Here is a 12,028-nt window from a genome sequence, read left to right as displayed (position 1 = left end):
TATGCAAAAACTTAGGTTCATTTAGGCAGAATCTGTGATGAAATAACAAATAGAAGGGGCAGATTATTTTAAAGATAGTGAGGGGGCAAATGAATTCACTCAGTGCAGTTTAGGGCTGGAGTAAAATAGCAATAGGAAAAAATAAAATAAAACTGTAGCTGCAATTAGTTAGGAGTAGTGGGCTTAAGTGTAAGATCTCGTAGATGTGCTCCATACTGCATGTGCCTCAGTATTCTAAAGGGAGGAGGGCAAGTGCTAGAAACAAACCTTTCTCCAGGAAGACTAACTGCTTGCAGACCAGGTTCACCTCAGAATACTCTTCGAGGCAAATGAGGTGTGGGAATCGTAAACATGCATGTTGGAAACTCCATTGGAAACTGGAAAACTAGAGTAACTAATGTTGATACTTACAGGCTTCCAAATCAGACCATTGACTTGTTGCGGAAGATACAACATTTGACATGCCTGCCTGCCTGCCATCTAGCTGGGATTGCCCTGTTGTGAATCCCAGCCAGCAGGGATTGCATGGCAAATGCATGGCAGTCAGCCAGATGGCACCCCTGCCGCCTCTTTTGTTGTTCTCTCTGCCAGATTTGGAGATAAGTCCTGTGACAAATAGGGCAACTGTGCGCAATATCTTTGTGACTGGAGACCATACTGTGCTAAGCGTATGAATGGTGTATGTACATTGTGGGCCAAGGACTCTGAACTACATGGAAGGATGGTTACGGCATCTTCTGTGGGAAGGAAAACAGGAGGGGGGATGATTAAGGCAGTATCACGCAAGTTGTAACACCTCAGGAGAGGTACCCCTTCCTGGAGAGCTTGCAGACTGTGGTTCAAACTGGGTTCTCCAGAGACCAACACATAAAGAAATGACTTTTGGATAAATAGCACACACGTAAACTGTTGCAGGGCCTTTGTTCTGGTTCCTGATCTAAAGAGGATGTGCACTTGTAACTGCAGGGAAAACCCAGTTGTGGGGTTTGGAAGGACTGATGCCTATCAGAGACCTAGGCTGGAGTTGGGGGTGAACTCTGGTAAGCTTTCTAGCATGCATGGAGGCTTTTATTGTGTTTAATATGCGTTCTCTAAGTCTTCTACCTGAAGAATAACTGTGCTTGCTTAGAAGGAGCTGTGGGGTAACTTGTAACTGCTGGCGATACACTGGTCATAGCCCTCGGAGAGAAAGCAAAGCACCAGGGCTGGCCTTTTAGGCAGCCTGGCTTGCTGAGGATATCAGTGTAAGTCAGAGAGCTGTGCCACCTTAAAACCCCTGCTCAGAAGGGAATGAGCTGAAGGTCTCTTCCCAGGAGAGGTGATGAATGGGAGCCAGAAAACTTTAAGCTCTCAAGGGACCACGGAGTGAGAGACATAGGTGCAGTTATCTAGATGCTGACAGGTTCTGCGGCCCATTCTTTGAGGGAATAAATCCACATCCCCAGTGGGATGATGTGGGGAATCACTTTTCTCCCCAGGGTTTTACCAGCTGAGGGGATGATCCAGCCCTGTGTAAAAACAAGAACCCTGGCTTATGATCCCAGACACACTCTATGTCAAAATAGGGTGTAAGACTCAGAGCGCATATCTATAATTTACGGTACAGTAAACTACAGGAATGTTCTAATTATCCCCAAACCAATCCCGATAAACCAAGGAAATCCTGAGTTATGGGTAAATTTAAAAAATCCAAATATGTTCAAGCATGGAAATATATGGTTTGGGCATGCAAACAACCTTAACTCTCCTGCAGTGGCATCATCCAATAACTATATGATTATGATAAAGCAGTTTAGTGTTAGTGGTTCCAGGTTAGATTAAAAGATATTTTTAAAGACACGTTTGGGTTTTTTTTCCCCACATGGTTTCACTACAGAGCAGAGCTAAGGTTTTTGGGGTCCCCTACTTGTATATTTCCATACTTGAACATGTTGGGATTTCACAGGCTGCCTTCAGTGAAGATGCCCTTATAAAAATCTTCCATGGAAGTAAAGCCAAGCTGCCCTCTGGGATTGACCCCTCACTGCCACAAGGAGAGAAACACTGACAAACAGGTTAATAATAGCAACTGACATCCTTACTAAGGGCAGCCTGTGACCTCAGACCCATTGAGAACATTAGGAGATGGCAGACATTTTGGAAGAAGGCAGTTCTTCATGGAATTCTTTGAAATAGAACATTCTTCAGCAGAAACCTTTAGTTAGGAAGAATAACTGGGGAAGGGACTTTTTTTTTTTTTTAATGCCTACACAAGATTTCAATGGGTTTTAAGTATATGGGAGTTTGAAGAGTCTCCATTAGTAATGGACAAAAAAAGGTCTGGCTCAAGGTGCTAAATTTTTTAAAGGACTCACTTTAAAATTAATTTTAATGTTTACAAGTAAATCCATTAACTAGTTTTAATTCCCCGAAAGTGCATCCTATACTCAGAGTAAGTACTTTTATTTTGGGAAGGACATACTACATTTTATTCATAACAAAGGAATTTTAATCCCTGCTATAGCTGAGCTGAGTTTTGTACTTAACTGGTGCCTCCCTAATTATATCTTGTCTAGTAACTCAAAGAATTTCACAAGGTGCTAGTGTGACATTCCCTAGGGTACAATCTGGACAGTGAACATCTGTGTCCTTTCAATCCACCAACCTGGGGTGCCTTTCACACTGCTTTGCTGTTAACACACCACCTCTAGCTTATAAAATAACTCCCAGCTAAATGAGTGCTTCTAGCCAGCCACTCCTCAATTACATTGCAGTGACACCAGCAGATTCCCAGTCTCAGACTTGTCCCCAGAAATGTGCATCTTTCTTTCTAGACAATACAAGCTATGCACAAGTCTTGTTTTCTCAAATGGAGCTTCCCAAACACTTCAATCCAAACACACTGGCTTAGATAATAATAAAACAAGTTTAGTAACTACATAACCATAGATTTTAAGTGATTACAAGAAATGAGGCATAAAAGTCAGAATTGGTTACAAAGAAATAAAAGGTAAAACACAAACTAATACCTAAGTGAATTCAAAGCAAAGGTTTTTCTCACCGCATGCTTGTACTGCTAAATTCCTTCAGTCAGGACCACTCGCCCAGTTCAGTGGTGCTTCCTTTGTCTTTCAAATGTTGCTGATGCTGTGAGCAGAGAAAAAGGGAAGAGAGAGGTGATTTGGGGCCTCTATTCCTTATTTTTTTTATATTTTCCTCCTCTTTCAGAATTATCTCCAGCTGTGGTGCAGATGACAGCAAGTCTGTTTGGGACAGGAACCCCCAGCTGTTTGTTTGCCAATATGTAATTTTCTCACTTACAGCCTTCTTCCTGACAAAGAGTGGCCACTTAACTCAGTAATAATCCACTTGATTATGTTGACACCACGCCAAGGTGCTAGCTAATTTTTTGTCTCTGAGGAACTGATTTGGGCTGATTTTCTAAATTTAAAGCACATCTCAGCAATGTCATACAATAAAATGTTATAAACAGTGCTTAATTTGTGCTCTGGCACCTCTAGGCTTGGCAGTTCATAGCCCGGCATCTCTGGGCTTGCTACGTCTGTTATGAAGCTAAAACAATTGCTTGAGTCCCAGCACCTTTTCATTACAAATTAAGCACTGGTCATAACTTTACATACAATGTTGCCACACATACTTTACCAGGACAATAATGATCAGTGAATTATGAGTTTTCAAATGATACCCCACAAGGCATACATTCACAAAAGTGTTACATTTTGGAAAACTGATGAAAATAATGGTACAGTCTGTCACAGCTAGTTACCTTTCTCCTTATAAATCCATAGTCCTTTGTATCATTCTCAAGAGAAATTGCTTGAGGACTTTTGCTGCTGCCAGAAAAACATCTGCAAATATTAAATCTGCTGCTGTAAGATCATTCCCATTCCACTTTGTAATCAGTAATTAAATGCCATTTGAATGTAATCTATTATGTGTATTATCCTTATGCAGTAATGAAACACTCAACTTTTAACACACTTTACAGCTAATTTTCAACTAACTTAACATTACCCCTCTGGTGTAGGCAAATTCATAGATTTTTTTACACCCAGAAGGAACCATTACGTTCATCCAGTCTGACAACCTGCATAACACAGGCCAAAGAACCTCATCCAGTTTTTGCAGCAAGCTCTGAATTTATGTTTGAACTATTGTGATATCTCTTTTAGAAAGATATTCAGTCTTGACTCAGTAAGTTATGGAGAATCCACTTCATTTCTAGGCAAGTTGGTCAAATGGTTAATTACAATTGGAACAATGCTGATTTAATTACTATTAATTAAAAATGTCTTATTTCTAGTCTGAATTTGTCTAGCTTCAACTTTCAACCATTGCACGTTGTTATGCCTTTTTCTGCTATACAGAACACCCTTGCTATAACAAACCCCCTCGGGATCCAAGCCAGGGGGTTGTTATAGAAGAAGAGACCTGCCATGGGGGCAGGGGGGGGCTTGAGAGATGGGATCCAGGAATCAGGTTCATTATATCCGAAGGTTTGTTATTATGAAGGGCATTATAGTGAGGGTATACTGTATACGAAAGAGCTGTCTACTGTTAGTAACCTCACCCTTACGTATGCAGACCATGATCATCTTTTAAACTTCTCTTGGATAAACTAATTAGACTGAGCTTCTTATGCATATTTGTGAGACCTCAAATCATTCTTGTAGCTCTTCTCTGAATCATTTCCAATTTTTCGACATCCTTTATAGTAATAATATCTGGTTCTTCTATAGGACTTTCAGGTTTGGGCACCAGAACTGGACATAGTATTCCCATAATGGTCTCACTAATGCCATAAACAGAAGTGACACAACTTCCCTACATGATATTCCCCTGTTTATGTATCCAAGGATTGTGTTCACCCTCTTAGGTACAGCACCACACTAGGAGCTCATGATCAATTGCTGATCTACCATGATGCCTAAATTCTTTTCAATAGCTGCATTGCAGGATATTGTGTCTCACCTTGTTACTATTTACAGTCATTCTTACATGTATTGTTGTTCAAACATGTATTTGTTCTTTCTTGCATTTGGCTGTATTAAAATTCATGATGCTCAAATGAGCCCATGTTATCAAGTGATCCATTTCACTCTGTATAACTGACCTGCCCTGACCTTCTTTTACTATTCCACTGATTTTTTTTGTATCTTCAAATTTTACTAATAATTTTATATTTTCTTCAAGATCACTACTAAAGATATTGAATAACAGGTAAGTAAGCATTATAATCCTGGTACTGGTGTGGGGGAGAGGAATCAGACACACAGAAAGCTCTAGTGGTTTGCCCAAGACCATGCCAGAATAGTCTCAGGCTCACAATTCTATTATCTAGTTTTAATGCTACCTTCCTGTTCTATTAAAACCATTTAAACAAGACCTAACTAAAATATTAATATGCTTGATTTATTTTGTGATGCAGTAAGGGGATCTTGTAAGATTGTTGTTGCATTAGTTAAGATTTTGTTCTTGTTTATCATAGGGAGGCAGGTTAAGTTTCAGTTAATATAAAATTCACAGTGCTTGAGGCTTTTCTATCTGCTTCCATTACTGTTATTTCCTAATTCCTTGACTCAAAGTATTTCTCCAATTCCTCCCTCCCTCTCTTTACTAAACACCCTGATTCCCAGTGTATTTGATCTCCCAGAAGACCCACAACAGTGTGGAACTGGCAGGTTAAATTAATCTTCTGTTTATAACACTTAATAATAATATGTAACTAGCTGAGGGACTTCTCTTAGGAAAGAGCAAAATCAACAAATCTTTGGATATGCTTCATGTCAAGTTATAGTTTTGCATTTCAGTGGCCAGTTTGGTGGTATACGTTTTTTTTACGCTCCATATCCTCATCACCACTATTATTCTGGGCTCACAATAATTCAGAAAAAATTCAGTGCAATCTGTGCCTAAAAGAATTTAATAGGCTGAGGGCAGCTTTTTGATAAATGTACCATTTACTGGCTATCTATGGCTTTGCTAAGGAAACTCAATTTAGATGGATTGTATGAAGTGCGCAAACTTCTTTTCCAGCAACAAATCCATGTGATCTGTCACTTGTGCGAAATGGTCACCAGATGATGGATGCAATAAAACAAAGACTGCTTTTAAATTAAGACGTCTCTAGATGTGTAGCATAGCAGATAGGTAAATCTGAGTACTATTGTGCTCTGTTGTCAAACTGAAATTTCATTTGAATTCATTTGTTAGTACTTTATTGACAATTCTGAATGTTCTGTGTATTCAACACCAAATACAGTTTGTAAACTGTAATACTACTTTAAGACAGAAAATTTTAAGGCCCCTTTAAAAGCTAGATTCCAAAGCAGGCCTGCAGTAAGCAGGTTCCACTCATTAACCTAATTGGACCTGGTTACATCCAGCTTAGATTTGGCCTTAACTCAAATATATGGTATAACTCTGGTTTCAGAGGAAAAAAACCTGACTACAGTATAATTTTGAGATGCTAAGGAAATTAGGTATTTTCATGCTAGTTTTGATTTTATTAGGAATAGTACATATGGACACACAAGGACTAGTGTGTTTAGTCATCGAAGACTGTTCAGAGGAAATTAAAGGGGTTCATGAGAGAAGATGGGAATATAGTATGCTTGGGCTGATAGTTCACTCATAGTGATACCTGAGATACCACAATTTTTATCCATGGTATATTGGGAAGGCCTACAGTATTTCAGATACTACTGTATAGATTAACAACATTTCAATAGGTCTTATGTATACATGACCGGTGTACGGCACTATATGTATAAAAGACCAAGCTGCAAGATCTCTACTTATGTAATGAGGAACTAGCTGAGCAGAAACAATATATTAAGGAGCGAAAGGTATTGTTTAATGAAAGCAATTTGGCATGGAGTAAGCACGATGACTAATGGAGTGCTGCTGGGGTCAATGTGACAAACAATTTTGTTAAGTTCGTGCATTAGTGACCTGTAAGAGTGACTGTGCTGTAAGATGAAGAAAGCGGTCAATGTCATAACACTGCAGGAGAGCTGTTAATACAAAGGAAGCGGAGAATGAAATTCAGAATAACTTGAACAAATAGGATGATGGATACACATGAGCATAGTAAAATTGGTGGGGCAGGTTCCCACCTTGGTCTGGAATGGGTTAAGGAGCTCATCTGGGCACAATCAGCCCCACCTGTCAGATTCATCTGTAAGGCCTGTTGCACCAAGGGGGGGCATCTCCTTAAAGGGAGGATCCAGCCCCTGTGGAGGGTGGCACGTGGAAGGGAGTGGAGGTAGAGAACAGAGCTCCTTAGCCCCACAGAGATGGGGTTGCTTCCCTGGAAAGCACCTGAAGAGCCTTGACCTTCTTCAGAGGTGAAGGGACTATCTTTACTGTTTCATTAGATCTCAGAAGGCTCAGCCTGGGCCTCTCACACTCAGGGGATTAGGAACCTAGCCCCCTTCACAGACACTGTTTACCTTTTGACTCAGAGAACAGTTAGCCCAGACTGTTGTCGGCTGCAGAATTCTTTTGTATGCCTCTTTTCCATGTTAACTTGTGGTCATGCCTTGAAGGAGGAGAGCTGCCTCCCTGAGACTTACAGCTCGGAGGCTATATTCTGCACTCCAAACACGCATTACAGCGTCACTTACAGCCTAAGAGGGATGTTGGTGATGAGAGAGGCACCCCCCCCACTTCCAGGGGGGTGCCCTAGCTGTACAATCTGTGACACAGAATAATAGCCCCAATCCTCCTCTACTCTAGTGGCACAAAGTAGCAGGTGTAATTGTCCACAGAGCTGTCATACCATCTTTGTACCCCACTTCTAGAGCTGCACCAAGCACAGTGCTGGCATGTCCCAGGAAAGAGCCTTATATTCTTCTTAGTGTCTATACAACGTGCCTCAAGTGGTACGTGACCAGGATTCCATCACTGTATTTGGTCCATGTAGTGGACCTTCGCTCTCCCACTCGGAAGGAGGCCACTCATTCAGGTTGCCTTTGGGCTTGTCTGGCCAGTCTGAACAGTCTAGGGACCTTGTCTCCACCCAAGGTGGAGCAAGGCCCCCCAGGCCCTCTAGTTCCCAGCCCCACAATAGAGCTGGGCGCCAGACCTTCATGGCCAGACTTTAGCCTGGGCTTGAGGAGGCTCAAGCTGCCAGCAATTAAACACTGGCTACAGGGGGCTGGCTTCGGCCGGGGCGGGGCTCTGGCCGCCAGCAAGGCAATCACCGTCTATGGAGCTGGTGTGGGCCCGAGCTTGAGAAGGCTCAGGCTGCCAGCAATTAAACACTGGCTACGGGGGCTGGCTTTAGCCTGGGAGGGGCTCAGGCAGTCAGCAAAGCAACAGTCTATAAGGAGCTGGTAAGGGAGGTTCCTTCTTCAGAGCAGGAGCTTCCCTGCACAGTGTAGGGGGTTGGCCACCCCAACGTGGGGTGGCAGGGGGACACGGGCCCACCCTACTTCACCGCGTCCCAGCCCAGGGGCCTGGCAGAGGCAGGATTGGCTGCCCCTGTGTAGGCGGGGATGCAGCCGCAACACGCTGACTCGGCCACACCTGGCTCCTCAGCCGGTTGCTCCGTGGCTGCCCCGGGCCACTTCCTGCCTCCCCAGGGTTTGGTACCTCTTGCTTCCAGGGCTCCTTGGGGTATGCTGCGGCCACTAGTCCAGGCCACTCCTCGTCGGGGTCTCCCACTTCTGCAGCTATGAGACAGCCGGGTGTAGGTTCCCCTCCTGAGTATGTCAGGAGCGTCTCTCTCCTCTGGGGATTCCACCCCAACTGGGCTGCAGGGCCTTCCTCTTATCCCTGCCCCGCACTTCCGGTGAGAGGGGTGGGGAAGGATAGGCTCTACCCACCAAGGGGAGTGTAGTGGACCCTTGCTCTCCCGCTTGGAGGGAGGCCACTCGGCCTCACTATAGTCCGATGGTTGGATCATTAGCTTCCCCGGCTTGGGTCAGGTTCTGACTGGGAGTGCAACATGAGCACTGAGATATGCCCCCCCATAGCCTAATGAATTCCAGGGTAAAATATGAGGTAGGACAATACTCACTGGGGGTCAGATTCTAATAATGAGGGTATCATTACTGGGCCCTCAATGAACATACGCTTGAAAACTCTGATTAGGAGAGAGATATCAGAGGTAGGGGTAGATAAAATCCTAAAACTTACAGGATACCACTGAAAAAACTCTGAGTAAGTAGGGCCAAATTAAGAACATTTATATAGCACTGGAGAAGACAACCACGTGCTCTTAGCGTCCCCTTGTTAACAAGAATCTCTCCCCTCCCCAGGGACCAACTTTGTTGCAACTCATGGATTGGTGCCGGTGACTTGTACTTGGCTGCCATCTTCTCTCTCACCATAAACTTTTTTTCTTTCTTCAAAAGGAGGAGGTTGCTTTTCCAGGGCCCCCTGAGAGGAGGGTTGGTATCCAGGGGACAGAGGCAGATCCTGATACTGGCTCATATGGACCCTTCCCATGCTACTAGGTTGGTTTGGATATTCCCATTTCCTCTTCCAGGGTTTGGGTCTGTGACCAAACGATCAGCTTTACTTGAGACCCAACTGGGAAAATGAAGACCAAAGATCCCAGTAAGCACTGGATGCTACATAGATTTGGTTAAGCTGTTGTGGGGTATACTGTAGGACTAGCTCACAACATTGTTTCCCCTTGAAAGTTTGGGTCTGCCATCTGTTTAATTATTCATCAGAGCGGGATAAGTTAGTGGGGAGCACAAGTTAATATGATGATTCAACTTAAGAGAAACCTCTAACTGTTGAAAGCACCAGGTATTGGGTGCAATCCTGCTGCTGCCCAACTTATTCTTGCAATGATGATAGAGAAGTGAAGATAAATCTAAGTGAGATGACAGTCGTAGCTCCTTGGATCTATGTTGTGAGTTACATGTTGTACAATCACCTACAATTTAGGTTGGATGATGGTCATTCATTGTACAGCCCCGCCAATACATTTTCTTCCAGAAGTTTGTTTCCCATTTCGGTTACCTGGCAGGATTTGGAAAGTAAGGATCCAGCAGTTTGCTGATGTTCCTGTGGCAGGAAGCCCTTACAGCAGAGGATGACAAGGCATGGATTCCTTTTCCACAATTCTTAACATATTTGGGAACAGAAGTCCCAAGGTCAATGGATAAAAGGAATGGAGGAGTGGTGGAGTATGTCACCATCAGGCACAACTCTATTCCTTGAGAAAACCTGTTTCTCACCATACTGATTTGGTTTGGGAGTTGTAGCTTGGATGTTTTCTGCCTTTAGAATCAAGGGTACGTGGTGGAGTAAATAGCTTCTACAGAAGGGAATTCTGGATGCTGGGCAAAAGTGCAGCTTGAGTAATTTTATCTCAATAAAAGTTGCAACCTTGACTTTTAATCCAAATACCAGTGTGCCGCATTTTCTTTCCTCCTCTTCCAGAGTGGCATCAGTGAAAGCATGTTGTAAAAATGCAGAAGGTACAACAGAGGTCACACTGAATGGCTCACAAACTTTTATTATTTTCTAATGCAAACAAACTTAAATTCTCTACTCTTCCTGAACAAATAGAAAAAATAAAACAATGAGAAACTGTACAACGTGAAGGCGGGAATGATGAGGGCAGATGTTAGAAGGATACAAGCAAGTGATAAATGCAGGTACAAAAGACATTCAAGAGTAACACAGTGAATGATGAGTATATGGGATGAGTCTACATGTTAAGATATGTTTATTTTGGCATTGCTTCACGTCTTTCTCGTGATAGATACCTTGTATATATCATGATTTCACATCTCTAATGTATGTGCCAAATGGTGTCCAGAAGTTTCAACACGGTTTTAAAAAAAATACAATAATATATTTGTGAGTATGCAAATATCTCATTAAATAATTTGCATTAAACTTCACGCATGCAGCCATACAAAGCCGTGCATAAACATCCATATGTCTCAAATAAAAGGATTCCTTTACTAGGACTGCCTGAAGTAAAATCTACAAATGCCCTAAGTGCAGTGATTTTGTTACAATACAATGAAGACCAAAATAACAGCTCCTAACCAGCCTCTAGGGGCATTCCAGTAGAGGGGTATAAGGATAATTGTGTCATCTGGTAATCTCTATATACTGTCCTGCCTGCCTGCAGTCTGATGCCCCCTGATAGCAACAAGGTGTGTCTCTGCCCAGCTCTTGGCCTTCCTAGCTGCCTACAACCAGTCTTTCTGTCCACAGTCAGCTACCAGGCTCCTGCCTCTAGCCTGCCTCCTCTGCCCTTACACAGCCTCAGTATTTTTCCTTTGCCTGAGCTAGGCTATACTTCACTTTCTTGTACTCTGGGTTTATGGAGGTGGATGAGGAGGGAGTTAAACAGTGCCGGGTAATGAGTCAGCTGGCTTCTTGCAATATGTTTCCTTCTTATGTTTATGTAATTGTGAAGAGATCCAGAAATTTGGGGAGAGATGCTTTAATTCTGAGGCCCACATGGGAGTCACAAAACTGCATCCCCCTTAGTTGATCATTCCATCTTAACAGAAATATGGTAGGTACGTAGGATGTGGTTAACTCGGGAACTGACCATGGCAAAATAGATCTATGAAGAAATGGAAAAATAAATATCCACCCACTGAAGCAAAGTAATCTGTATTCAATATAATTAGCTGCAGATAATGAGGTGGTATCTATCAACAGATTCAAACACAACCCTTGGACTATACAGATATAGATATCCAGGATACTACAAATTAATAGTTACAGAATGTACAAGATCTCACGCAACTGGCTCAGATAAAAAAAAAAATCTAACTATATGACCTGAACGCACACTGCTTTGAGATTTAAGAGTTAATTTAACTTAAAACTAATGTGCGACATTCTGTACTTTATTTTGCCCAGGACTGGAACAGAAGTAAAAGCTGTTTAGAGCTATCTTAAGAGCGACATCCCATTTGTGTAAAGAACAACTTCTGCTCTTCTTTCCCCCCTACACATTTTCCCCTACACAACAACTGGCTAAGCAGCAGTTCCGCAGAGAAGGACCTGGGGATGAGTCAGCAGTGTGCCCTTTTTG

Source organism: Natator depressus, chromosome 9 (genome assembly GCF_965152275.1).
Source record: "Natator depressus isolate rNatDep1 chromosome 9, rNatDep2.hap1, whole genome shotgun sequence".
Taxonomy (NCBI): Eukaryota; Metazoa; Chordata; order Testudines; family Cheloniidae; genus Natator; species Natator depressus.
The sequence above is the reverse complement of the archived record's forward strand: the minus strand, read 5'-3'. Positions refer to the sequence as shown.